This window comes from Sapajus apella, unplaced genomic scaffold (assembly GCF_009761245.1).
Source record: "Sapajus apella isolate SASKATOON/1434 unplaced genomic scaffold, GSC_monkey_1.0 scaffold77, whole genome shotgun sequence".
Classification (NCBI taxonomy): Eukaryota; Metazoa; Chordata; class Mammalia; order Primates; family Cebidae; genus Sapajus; species Sapajus apella.
Window position 1 is genome coordinate 3,628,531 of NW_022437017.1, and position 10,133 is coordinate 3,638,663.

The 10,133-nt window shown below is 47.7% G+C and overlaps 1 long non-coding RNA gene and 1 other non-coding gene across 2 annotated transcripts; both read right to left on the minus strand.

Annotated features, from left to right (window-relative positions):
• Positions 1–2,325, minus strand: LOC116532640. Its single transcript, XR_004260925.1, has 2 exons — positions 1,925–2,325; positions 1–122 (listed from the first exon to the last, which is right to left on the minus strand). It is a non-coding gene; the product is annotated as an uncharacterized LOC116532640 (long non-coding RNA).
• A 912-nt stretch (positions 2,326–3,237) lies between these two features.
• On the minus strand, positions 3,238–3,344 carry LOC116532932. The gene has a single exon (XR_004260999.1). It is a non-coding gene; the product is annotated as a U6 spliceosomal RNA (small nuclear RNA).
• Positions 3,345–10,133: the final 6,789 nt, after the last annotated feature.

Sequence of the window (10,133 nt, forward strand, 5' to 3'; positions counted from 1 at the left end):
TCATGACATGAGAGTGTTTGTACTGGGGGCGGGTGGACAGAGCCTGAGGACTTTCTGGGAGGCAGCCCGCGCTGAGAGCTGGTACAAGGGGGGAGGATTGCTTGAGCTCAGGAGTTCAAAATCTGTGGGTACATAATAGGTGTATATACTCACTGGCTACAGGACATATGTTGATACAGGCATGTGATTACTATCACATCACAGTGGCTGGGCACGGTGACTCACGCCTGGGATCCCAGCACTTTGGGAGGCTGAGGTAGGCAGATCACTTGAGTTCAGGAGTTAGAGACAGCCTGGCCAACATGCTGAAACCCTGTCTCTACAAAAAGTGTAAAAATGAGGCCGGGCACGGTGGCTCATGCCTGTAATCCCAGCACTTTGGGAAGCTAAGGTGGGCTGATCACTTGAGCTCAGGAGTTCAAGACCAGCCTGGCCAACATTGTGAAAAACCCATCTTTACTAAAAACACAAAAATTAGCTGAACGTGATGGCACATGCCTGTAATCCCAGCTACTCAGGAGGCTGGGGGAGGAGAATCACTTGAACCTGGGAGGTGGAGGATGCGGTGAGCCCAGCTCCCGCCACACCACTCTTTCTCCTCCGGTGGGGGGAGGAAAAAAACACCCAAGATTTTTTAGTAAAAAAAAAAAAAAAAAAAGGCCAGGCAAGGTGCTATAATGGACCTGAGGCCTCTAAAGAGAGATGCCCAAACCCCTGTAGGGCCAAGGGCCTCTGGAAAGTCTGGAATCCAAGTGGGAGGAAATGACACCTTGGCCACAGCCATTTTTGAAATTTTTTGAAAGACATCATCTCACACTGTGTTGCCCAGGCTAGAGTGGACGTCATCATAGCTCACTGCAGCCTTGACTTCCCAGGCTCAAGAGATCCTCCTACCTCAGCCTCCCAAGTACATGGGACTACAGGTACATGCCACCACACCCTGCTATTTTATTTATTTTGAGATGGAGTGTCGCTCTGTCGCCTAGCTGGAATGCAGTGGCACAATCTTGGCTCACTGCAATCTCTGCCTCCTGGGTTCAAGCAATTCTTGTGCCTCAGCCTCCCGAGTAATTGGGATTACAGGTGTCTACCACCATGCCCGGTTAATTTTTGTATTTTTAGTAGAGATGGGGTTTGGCCATCTTGGCCAGGCTGGTCTTGAACTCCTGACCTTGTGATCCACCTGCCTTAGCCTCCTAGAGTGCTGGGATTACAGGTGTTAGCCACTGCACCTGTTTTTTTTTTTTTTTTTTTTTTTCCCTAGCCAGAGTCTAACTCTGTCACCCAGGCTGGAGTGCAGTGGCATGATCTGGGCTTACTGCAACCTCTGCCTCCCAGGTTCAAGCAATTTTCCTGCCTCAGCCTCCTGAGCAGTTGGGATTACAGGTGCATGCCACCACACCAGGCTAATTTTTTGTATTTTTAGTAGAGATGGGGTTTCACCATGTTAGCCAGATAGTCTCAATCTCCTTACCTCGTGATACACCCACCTTGGCCTCCCAAAGTGCTGAGATTACAGGTGTGAGCCACCACGCCTGGCCAATGCCTGGCTTTTATATTAATTTTTGAGACAGGGTCTCCCTCCGTTGCCCAGGTGGGAGTGCAGTGGTGCAATCACAGCTCACTGCAGCCTCGAATGCCTGGGCTCAACCACCCCTCCCACTTCAGCTTCCAAGTAGCTGGGACAACGGGCATGTGCCACCATGCCCAGCTGACAGATTCTCTTTGTATGCTAGCAGTGTAGCCCTGGGCAACCCCCTTCCACTCGGGAAGCCTTGGGTGCTGCATCGCATTGGTATAAGAGGGCTAATGATAACCCCTGCCTCCCAGGGTCGCCAGGTTAAATAAGATACAGCCTCCGAAGGCCAGGCAGACACTTTGGCACAGTGGCATTGGGCACTAGTGCTAGCAGCTATAATTATACCTCGAGAAGGAGAACCGGAGATGGAGGAGTCCACTGGGTAGACAGTACAGAAGTGGAAAGGAAGCCAGGCAGAAGGCAGACAGATGGCAGGGACCTGCGGGCAGCAGCCAGTGCGAGTGGGTAGGGCCGTGAGCCAGAGGAGGGAGGCTGAGGGGCACCTGCAGTTAACAGAGCACCCAGACTGCATGGCTTCAGTCATAGAAGTGCATTGTCTCACAGTCCTGGAGGCTGGAAGTTTGAGATCAAGGTGACAGTAGGGTCCGTTTCTTCTGAGGCCTCTCTCCTCGGCTTGTAGATGGCCACCTTCTCATGTCTTCTCATGGTCGTCCCCCTGTGTGTGTCCGTGTCCTAATCTCTGCTGCTTTGTAAATTTTTATTTATTTATTTTTGAGACGGAGTCTCACTCTTGTCATCCAGGCTGGAGTGCAGTGGCACAATCGGCTCACTGCAACCTCCGATTCCCTGGTTCAAGCGATTCTCCTGCCTCAGCCTCCTGAGTAGCTGGGACTACAGGCGTGTGCCACCACGCCCAGCTAATTTTTGTATTTTCAGTAGAGACAGGGTTTCACCATGTTGGCCAGGATGATCTTGATCTCCTGACTTTGTGATCTGCCTGCCTCGGCCTCCTAAAGTGCTGGGGTTACAGGTGTGAGCCACCTTGCCTGGCCTAATCTCTGCTTCTTATAAGGATACTGGTCCTGCTGGATTAGGGCCCACACCCTAATAACCTCACTGTTCTTTGTTTATTTACTTTTATTTTATTTTTTATTTTTATTTTTTGAGATGGAGTCACTTTGTCACCCAGCCTGGAGTGCACTGGTGTGATCTCAGCTCACTCACTGCAACCTCCACCTCCCAGGTTCAAGTGATTCTCCTACCTCAGCCTTCTGAGTAGCTGGGATTACAGGCATGTACCACCATGCCTGGCTACTCTTCACTAATGTTGTTGTTTTTTTTTTTTTTTTTTTTTTTAGCCGGGGTCTCTGTCTGTTTCCCAGGCTAGAGTGCAGTGGTGCTATCTTGGCTCACTACAACCTCTGCCTCCTGGGTTCAGGCAATTCTCCTGCCTCAGCCTTCCACGTAGCTGGGGTTATAGATGTATGCCACCACGCCCAGCTAATTTTCTATTTTTAGTAGAGATGGGGTGTCACCATGTTAGCCAGGCTGGTCTTGAACCAGAATTCTGACCTCAGGTGATCCACCCGCCTTGGCCTCCCAAAAAGTGCTGGGATTATAGGCGTGAACCACCATGCCCAGCCTCTTCACCAAATTTTTAGTGTACAATGCAGCATTAACTATGTGTATATTGTTGTAAAAATCTAGAATGCCTTACAAATGTGCACGTCATCCTTGGCCAAGGGCCATGCTAATTTCTTCACTCTTGTTCCAATTTCAGCATGTGCACTGCCCAGGCAAGTACCCAGCCAGACTTCTGGCCTACAGAATGGCAAGATGATAAATGGCTATTGTTTTGAGCATCTAAGTTTGTGGTAATTTGTTATACAGAAATAGAAAAATTATAGCCAGGAATGGTAGCGCTTGTCTGTAGTCCCAGCTACTCGGGAGGCTGAGGCAGGAGAATCACTTGAACCCAGGAGGCAGAGGTTATGGTGAGCCGAGATTGCATCATTGCACTTCAGCCTGGGCAACAAGAGCCAAACTTCATCTCAAAAAAAAAAAAAGAGAGAGCGCCAAGATGGCTGACTACCAGCAGCTCGGGATTGTAGCTCCCAGTGAAAGCGCAGAGAACGAGAGGACACCACACTTTCAGACGAATTTTTGTTGCTCACGAACCAGGAGATTCCCAGCGGAGGAGCCCCACGGGTCGCCAGCATGGCCAGCGTGGCGGTTTTGCCGACTCCCCGGCGCGGCGGTTCTCGGTGCAGAGTAAACGGGACTGGGTCCCCTTTTGGTCGACGTTTGGAGCTCCAGGAAGGCAGAGTCACCTATTCAGCTGATTGAAAAGGGGACTCAAGAAGGAAGCCAGACCAGAGATTCCCGGGCAGAAACGCACCACGAATCTTAACGCCGCTGTTTTGGCCGGCGCAGTGGGTCGCTCAGATTCCGGCGCTGGGATCAACAAGTGGGACGTCCACTGAGAGACCTAATTTGAAAGTCGGTAATTACAAAGACGACAGGTGGACAAATTTACAATGATGGGAAGAAACCAGCGTAAGAAGGCTGAGAACACCCAAAATCAGAATGCCTCTCCCTCCACAGGGGATCACAGTTCCTCATCAACAAGGGAACAAGGCCTGATGGAGAACGAGTGTGTTCCATTAACAGAATTAGCCTTCAGAAGGTGGATAATAAGGAACTTCTGTGAGTTAAAAGAACATGTTCTAGCCCAATGTAAAGAAACTAAGAACCTTGAAAAAAGGTTTGACGAAATGCTAACGAGAATAGACAATCTAGAGAGGAATATAAGTGAATTAATGGAACTGAAGAACACAATACGAGAACTCCGCGAAGTATGCACAGGTTTTAACAGTCGAATTGATCAAGCAGAAGAAAGGATATCAGAGGTCGAAGACGAACTTAATGAAATGAAATGAGAAGACAAGATTTGAGAAGAAAGAGTAAAAAGGAATGAGCAAAGTCTCCAAGAAATATGGGACTATGTGAAAAGACCTAATTTACGATTGACAGGTGTACCTGAATGTCATGAAGAGAATGAATTCAAGTTGGAAAATATTCTTCAGGATATTATTCAGGAAAACTTTCCTAACCTAGTAAGCCAGGACAATATTCAACTCCAGGTAATCCAGAGAACACCACAAAGATATTCCTCAAGTAGAGCAACTCCAAGACACATAATTGCTAGATTTACTAGGGTTGAAATAAAGGAGAAAATTCCAAGCGCAGCTAGAGAGAAAGGTCAGATTACCCATAAAGGGAAGCCTGTTAGACTCACAGCAGACATCTCAGCAGAAACCCTACAAACAGAAGAGAGTGGGAGTCAGTATTCAATATCCTCAAAGAAAAGAATTTTCAACCCAGAATCTCATATCCAGCCAAACTAAGCTTCATAAGTGAAGGAAAATTAAAATTTTTCACGAACAAGCAAGCACTCAGAGATTTCATCACCACCAGGCCTGCTTTACAAGAGCTTCTGAAAGAAGCACTATACACAGAAAGGAACAACCAGTATCAGTCATCCCCAAAACTTACCAAAAGGTAAAGAGTATCTCCTAATGAAGAATCTACATCAACTAATGGGCAAAATAGCCAGCTAGCATTAAATCACAATATTGAACTCTCAAATATTAATATTAATCCTAAATTTAAATGGATTAAATGCCCTAATTAAAGACACAGACAGGCAAATTGAATAAAAAGTCAAAACCCATCGGTACACTGTATCCAGATCTATCTCACAAGCAATGACACACAAAGACTCAAAACAAAGGGATGGAGGAAGATTTACCAATCAAATGGAGGGCAAAAAACAACAACAACAACAAAACAAAAAAAACAGGAGTTGTAACTTTTGTCTCCGACAAAATAGACTTTAATAGTAACAAAGACTAAAAGAAACAAAGAAGGACATTACAAATGGTAAAAGGATCAATGCAACAACAGGAGTCAATGATCATAAATATATATGCACCCAATATAGGAGCACCCAGATACAGAAGACAAGATTTTTTTTTTTTTTTTTTTTTTGGAGACGGAGTTTCGCTCTTGTTACCCAGGCTGGAGTGCAATGGCGCGATCTCGGCTCACCGCAACCTCCGCCTCCTGGGTTCAGGCAATTCTCCTGCCCCAGCCTCCTGAGTCGCTGGGATTACAGGCACGCACCACCATGCCCAGCTAATTTTTTTTTTTTTTGTATTTTTAGTAGAGACAGGGTTTCACCATGTTGACCAGGATGGTCTCGATCTCTTGACCTCGTGATCCACCCGCCTCGGCCTCCCACAGTGCTGGGATTACAGGCTTGAGCCACCGTGCCCGGCCCAGAAGACAAGATCTTAATGACTTATAGAGACTTGGACTCCCGCACAATAATAACGGGAGATTTTGACATCACATTGTTAATGTTCGACAGATCAACGAGATAGAAAATTAATAGGGACATCTATGATCTGAATTTAGACCTGGAATAAGTAAACTCAGTGAATATTTATAGAATTCACCACCCCAGGTCCACAGAACATACATTTTTCTCAGTATCATATTACACCTATTCTGAAAGTGACCACATAATTGGAAGTAAATCACTCTTCAGCATTTGCATAGTATCTCACAGACTTAAATGAAATATTGGTTGGCTGTTTGTTTGTTATTTTATTCCCTCATTCCTTCCTGTCTCCATTGTTAGGTACAATTATCGGCATAAAAGAGGTTTTTATTACCTATTTTTAGATTGCATTCCAGCCTGGGTAATAAGAGCAAGAATCCTGTTCTCTCTCCCCCTTATTCTTTCTCTTTCTTTCTTTCTCTAAAAAAAAAAGAAAAGAAAAATTAATACTCTATCTACCCAAGATTGTTAGAAGAATGTTTATTTGCTTTTTTGTCATTTTGGAGACAGGGTCTCACTCTTGCTCTGTCACCCACACTGGAGTACAGGGGCACGATCATAGCTCACTTGCAGCCTTGACCTCTGGGTCTCAAGCAATTCTCCTGCCTCAGCCTCCCAAGTAGCTGATATTGTTGGAAGATTTAAAAGAGATTACACATGGTTAGCATTTGGTACAGAACCTGGTGCCTGAGCAGTGCTAATAAATGTTTACTGGTGTTGATATTACTCAACAAAGACAGGGTTTTACTTTGTCACCCAGACTGGAGTACAGTGGCACAATGATAGCTCACTGCAACCTCACTCTCATGGGCTGAAGCTATTCTCCTGCCTCAGCCTCCTAAGTAGCTGGGACTACAGGCAGGCATGCGCTACCATACCCAGCTAATTTTCTTTAAAAGAATTTTTTTTGTAGAGATGAGGTCTCACAATGTCACCCAGGCTGGTCTTGAACTCCCGGCCTCAAGTAATCCTCCAGCCTCAGCCTCCCAAAAGTGCAGGAATTACAGGAGTAAGCCACTGTGCCAGCAGAGGCTCTTTCATTCATTTTGAAATAGCCAGGCGTGGTGGCTCATGCCTGTAATCCCAACACTTTGGGAGGTTGAGGTAGATGGATCACCTCAGGTCACGAGTTCGACACCAGCCTGGCCAATGTGGCCAAACCCCGTCTCTACTAAAAATACAAAAATTAGCTTTTGCCGGGCGCGGTGGCTCAAGCCTGTAATCCCAGCACTTTGGGAGGCCGAGGCGGGTGGATCACGAGGTCAAGAGATCAAGACCATCCTGGTCAACATGGTGAAACCCTGTCTCTATAAAACTACAAAAAATTAGCTGGGCATGGTGGCGCGTGCCTGTAATCCCAGCTACTCAGGAGGCTGAGGCAGGAGAATTGCCTGAACCCAGGAGGCGGAGGTTGTGGTGAGCCGAGATCGCGCCATTGCACTCCAGCCTGGGTAACAAAGGCAAAACCCCGTCCCAAAAAAAAAAAAAAAAAAAAAAATTAGCTTTAGGAGGGTGAGACAGGAGAATCGCTTGAACCTGGGAGGCGGAGGTAAGTCAAGATTGCATCACCACACTCCAGTCTGGGTGACAGAGTTGAGACTCCATCTAAAAAAAAAAAAAAGACATGATGGTCAGGTCCCCAAGTGACTGCCTGGGGCTCCCAGAAGAGCATCCTCCTGCCTGCACCAGCCCCCTTCCCTGCCCATTCCCGCAGCGCAGGGGTTCATCTCCTCCCAGGCTGGAATAAAGCAGAAATGCACACTCCTACATCCTTTCGGGCTATGAGCAAACTTCCCAGCCCCTGCCCTCTCCTCTCTCCACTTCCTCCCAGAGAAACAGTAGTGGACACACTGCTCCCTAGGGCACCCCAGCCCTACTCTATCTCCTCCACTCTTTCCTCCCTACCAGCGCAGCATGAAAACACACTCGGGCCTCTGTAGTCACAACCAACTCCTGGCCAGGCACGGTGGTTCATGCTTGTAATACCAGCACTTTGGGAGGCTGAGGCAGTTGGATCACTTAAGGTCAGAAGTTCAAGACCAGCCAAGATGGTGCCATTAGACTTCAGCCTGGGCAATAAGAGTGAAACCACATCTCAAAAAATAAAAAAGAGATGGAGGTCTCATGCTGTCACCCAGGGTGGAGTGCAGTGGTATGATCATAGCTCACTGCAGCCTCCAACTCCTGGGCTCAAGTGATCCTCCCAACGCAGCCTCCTGAGTAGCTGAGATTACAGGTGAGAGACACCATACTTGGCTTATTTTTTTATTTTTGTAGAGACAGGATCTGGTTACGTTGCCCAGGCTAGTCTGGAACGCCTGAGCTCAAGTGATGTTCCTGCCTCAGGCTCCTGAGTTGCTGGGATAATAGGATTGAGCCATGGATCTTGGCTTAAAGGACTCCTCTGTCCCCACTTGATCTTTGGGCCTTTGACATGCTCATGGAACACACTCACTGCCCCTGGGTACCATTGTCCAATGCTGTCATTTCATTTCCTGTAATTTCCTTCCTTCCTTTCTTTCTCTTTTTTTTTTTTTTCAGACAGGGTCTCTCTCTATTGCCCAGGCTGGAGTGTATTGGCACAGTCACGGCTCACTGTAGCCTTAACTTCCTAAATGGTCTAAACGATCCTCCCACCTCAGCCTCCTGAATAGCTGGGACTACAACCACGTGCCACTACACCAGGCTAATGGTATGTATTTTTTGTAGAAACGAGGTCTCGTTATGTTGCTGAGGCTGGAAACTCTTCGGCTCAAGAGATCCTCCCTCCTCAGCATCCCAAAGTTCTGAGACTATAGGCATGAGCCACCATGACCTGCCAAACTCCATAGTTTCAACCACAACTAAGAATCAAAATTTTGGGCCGGGCACGGTGGAGCATGCCTGTAATCCCAGCACTTTGGGAGGCCAAGGCGGGTGGATCACCTGGGGTCAGGAGCTTGAGACCAGCCTGACCAACATGGAGAAACCCATCTCTACTAAAAATACAAAATTAGCTGGGTGCAGTGGCGCATGCCTGTAATCCCAACTACTCGGAGGCTGAGTCCGGAGAATTGCTTGAACCCAGGAGGCAGAGGTTGCGGTGAGCAACCTCTGTTTGTGTGGTGCCCACACACTCCAGCCTGGGCAACAAGAGCAAAACTCTGTCTCAGAAAAAACAAACAAACAAACAAACAAAATCCCAATTTCTTTTAGCCCAGACTTTATTCTCAGCAACACACTTGTGTACACCAACCACTTAACTAGTTTGCTCTTCTTGGCATAAAGATATCTCGAAAAAAGCCAGAGTGGAGGCCCTCATCTCTTATTCCCACCTCGAGGGGCAGCTCCTGAGATGGAACACGTCTGTCCAGCCCAGAAGCCAGGGAATGCATGCCCTCCAGGGCCAAGCTACCTCACTTCCAAAAAATGAAGTCCCATAAACCCATATCACAGCTTAATAGTGCAAAAGCACCGCGCGCAGTAGCTCATGCCTGTAATTCCAGGGACTCAGAGGCCGAAGCAGGAGGATCACTTGCAATTGGAGGCTGCAGTGAGCTAGACCACGACACTGCACCCTGGGTGACAGAGCAAGACTCTCGCTCTAAAAAAAAAAACAAAAAAAAAAAACCAAAGGGCTTCGATAAGACAAACAGCAACAGCAACATACAGCATTAGCTCCCCAGGGGACCAACCCTCTTTCCTCATCCCCGGATTGCAAGGCTATGTTAAAATACCGCCACTTGGTGGCGGCATTCTTCGAATGGAAAATAGCATCAGGTGTGCTGAAATGACAACGGCCTGGGAGTCTTCAGGGCACAGAGTGGCAATTCACACTGAATCGAAGTAGACCGGACCACAGTCAGCCTGATCTCAGCTTCTCCTTCCTATTCCGGGCTAAAACCAACAGGCGTCTTCCTAAAGCCCGGCACAAGAGTGGGATCCTTCGGTTTCCTGGAGCGACTCACTTGCTGGTCTCTCAGTCATTTTCAACCAATCAATCGTTGCGGGGACAGCCATAGACTATCACTCGCGAGCTGGTCCGCCGGTCAGTCAAAATCCATTCGAATCTGCCCTTGCGGTGGGTAGATCCACGTGTCAGTACCTCCTGCAGCCACCGCCCTGTGCGATCTGTAGCCGAATCACCGCAGGAGACGGAAACCACGCCCCTGGGATCCGCCCCTTCATAGTCTCTCCCAATCATAGATC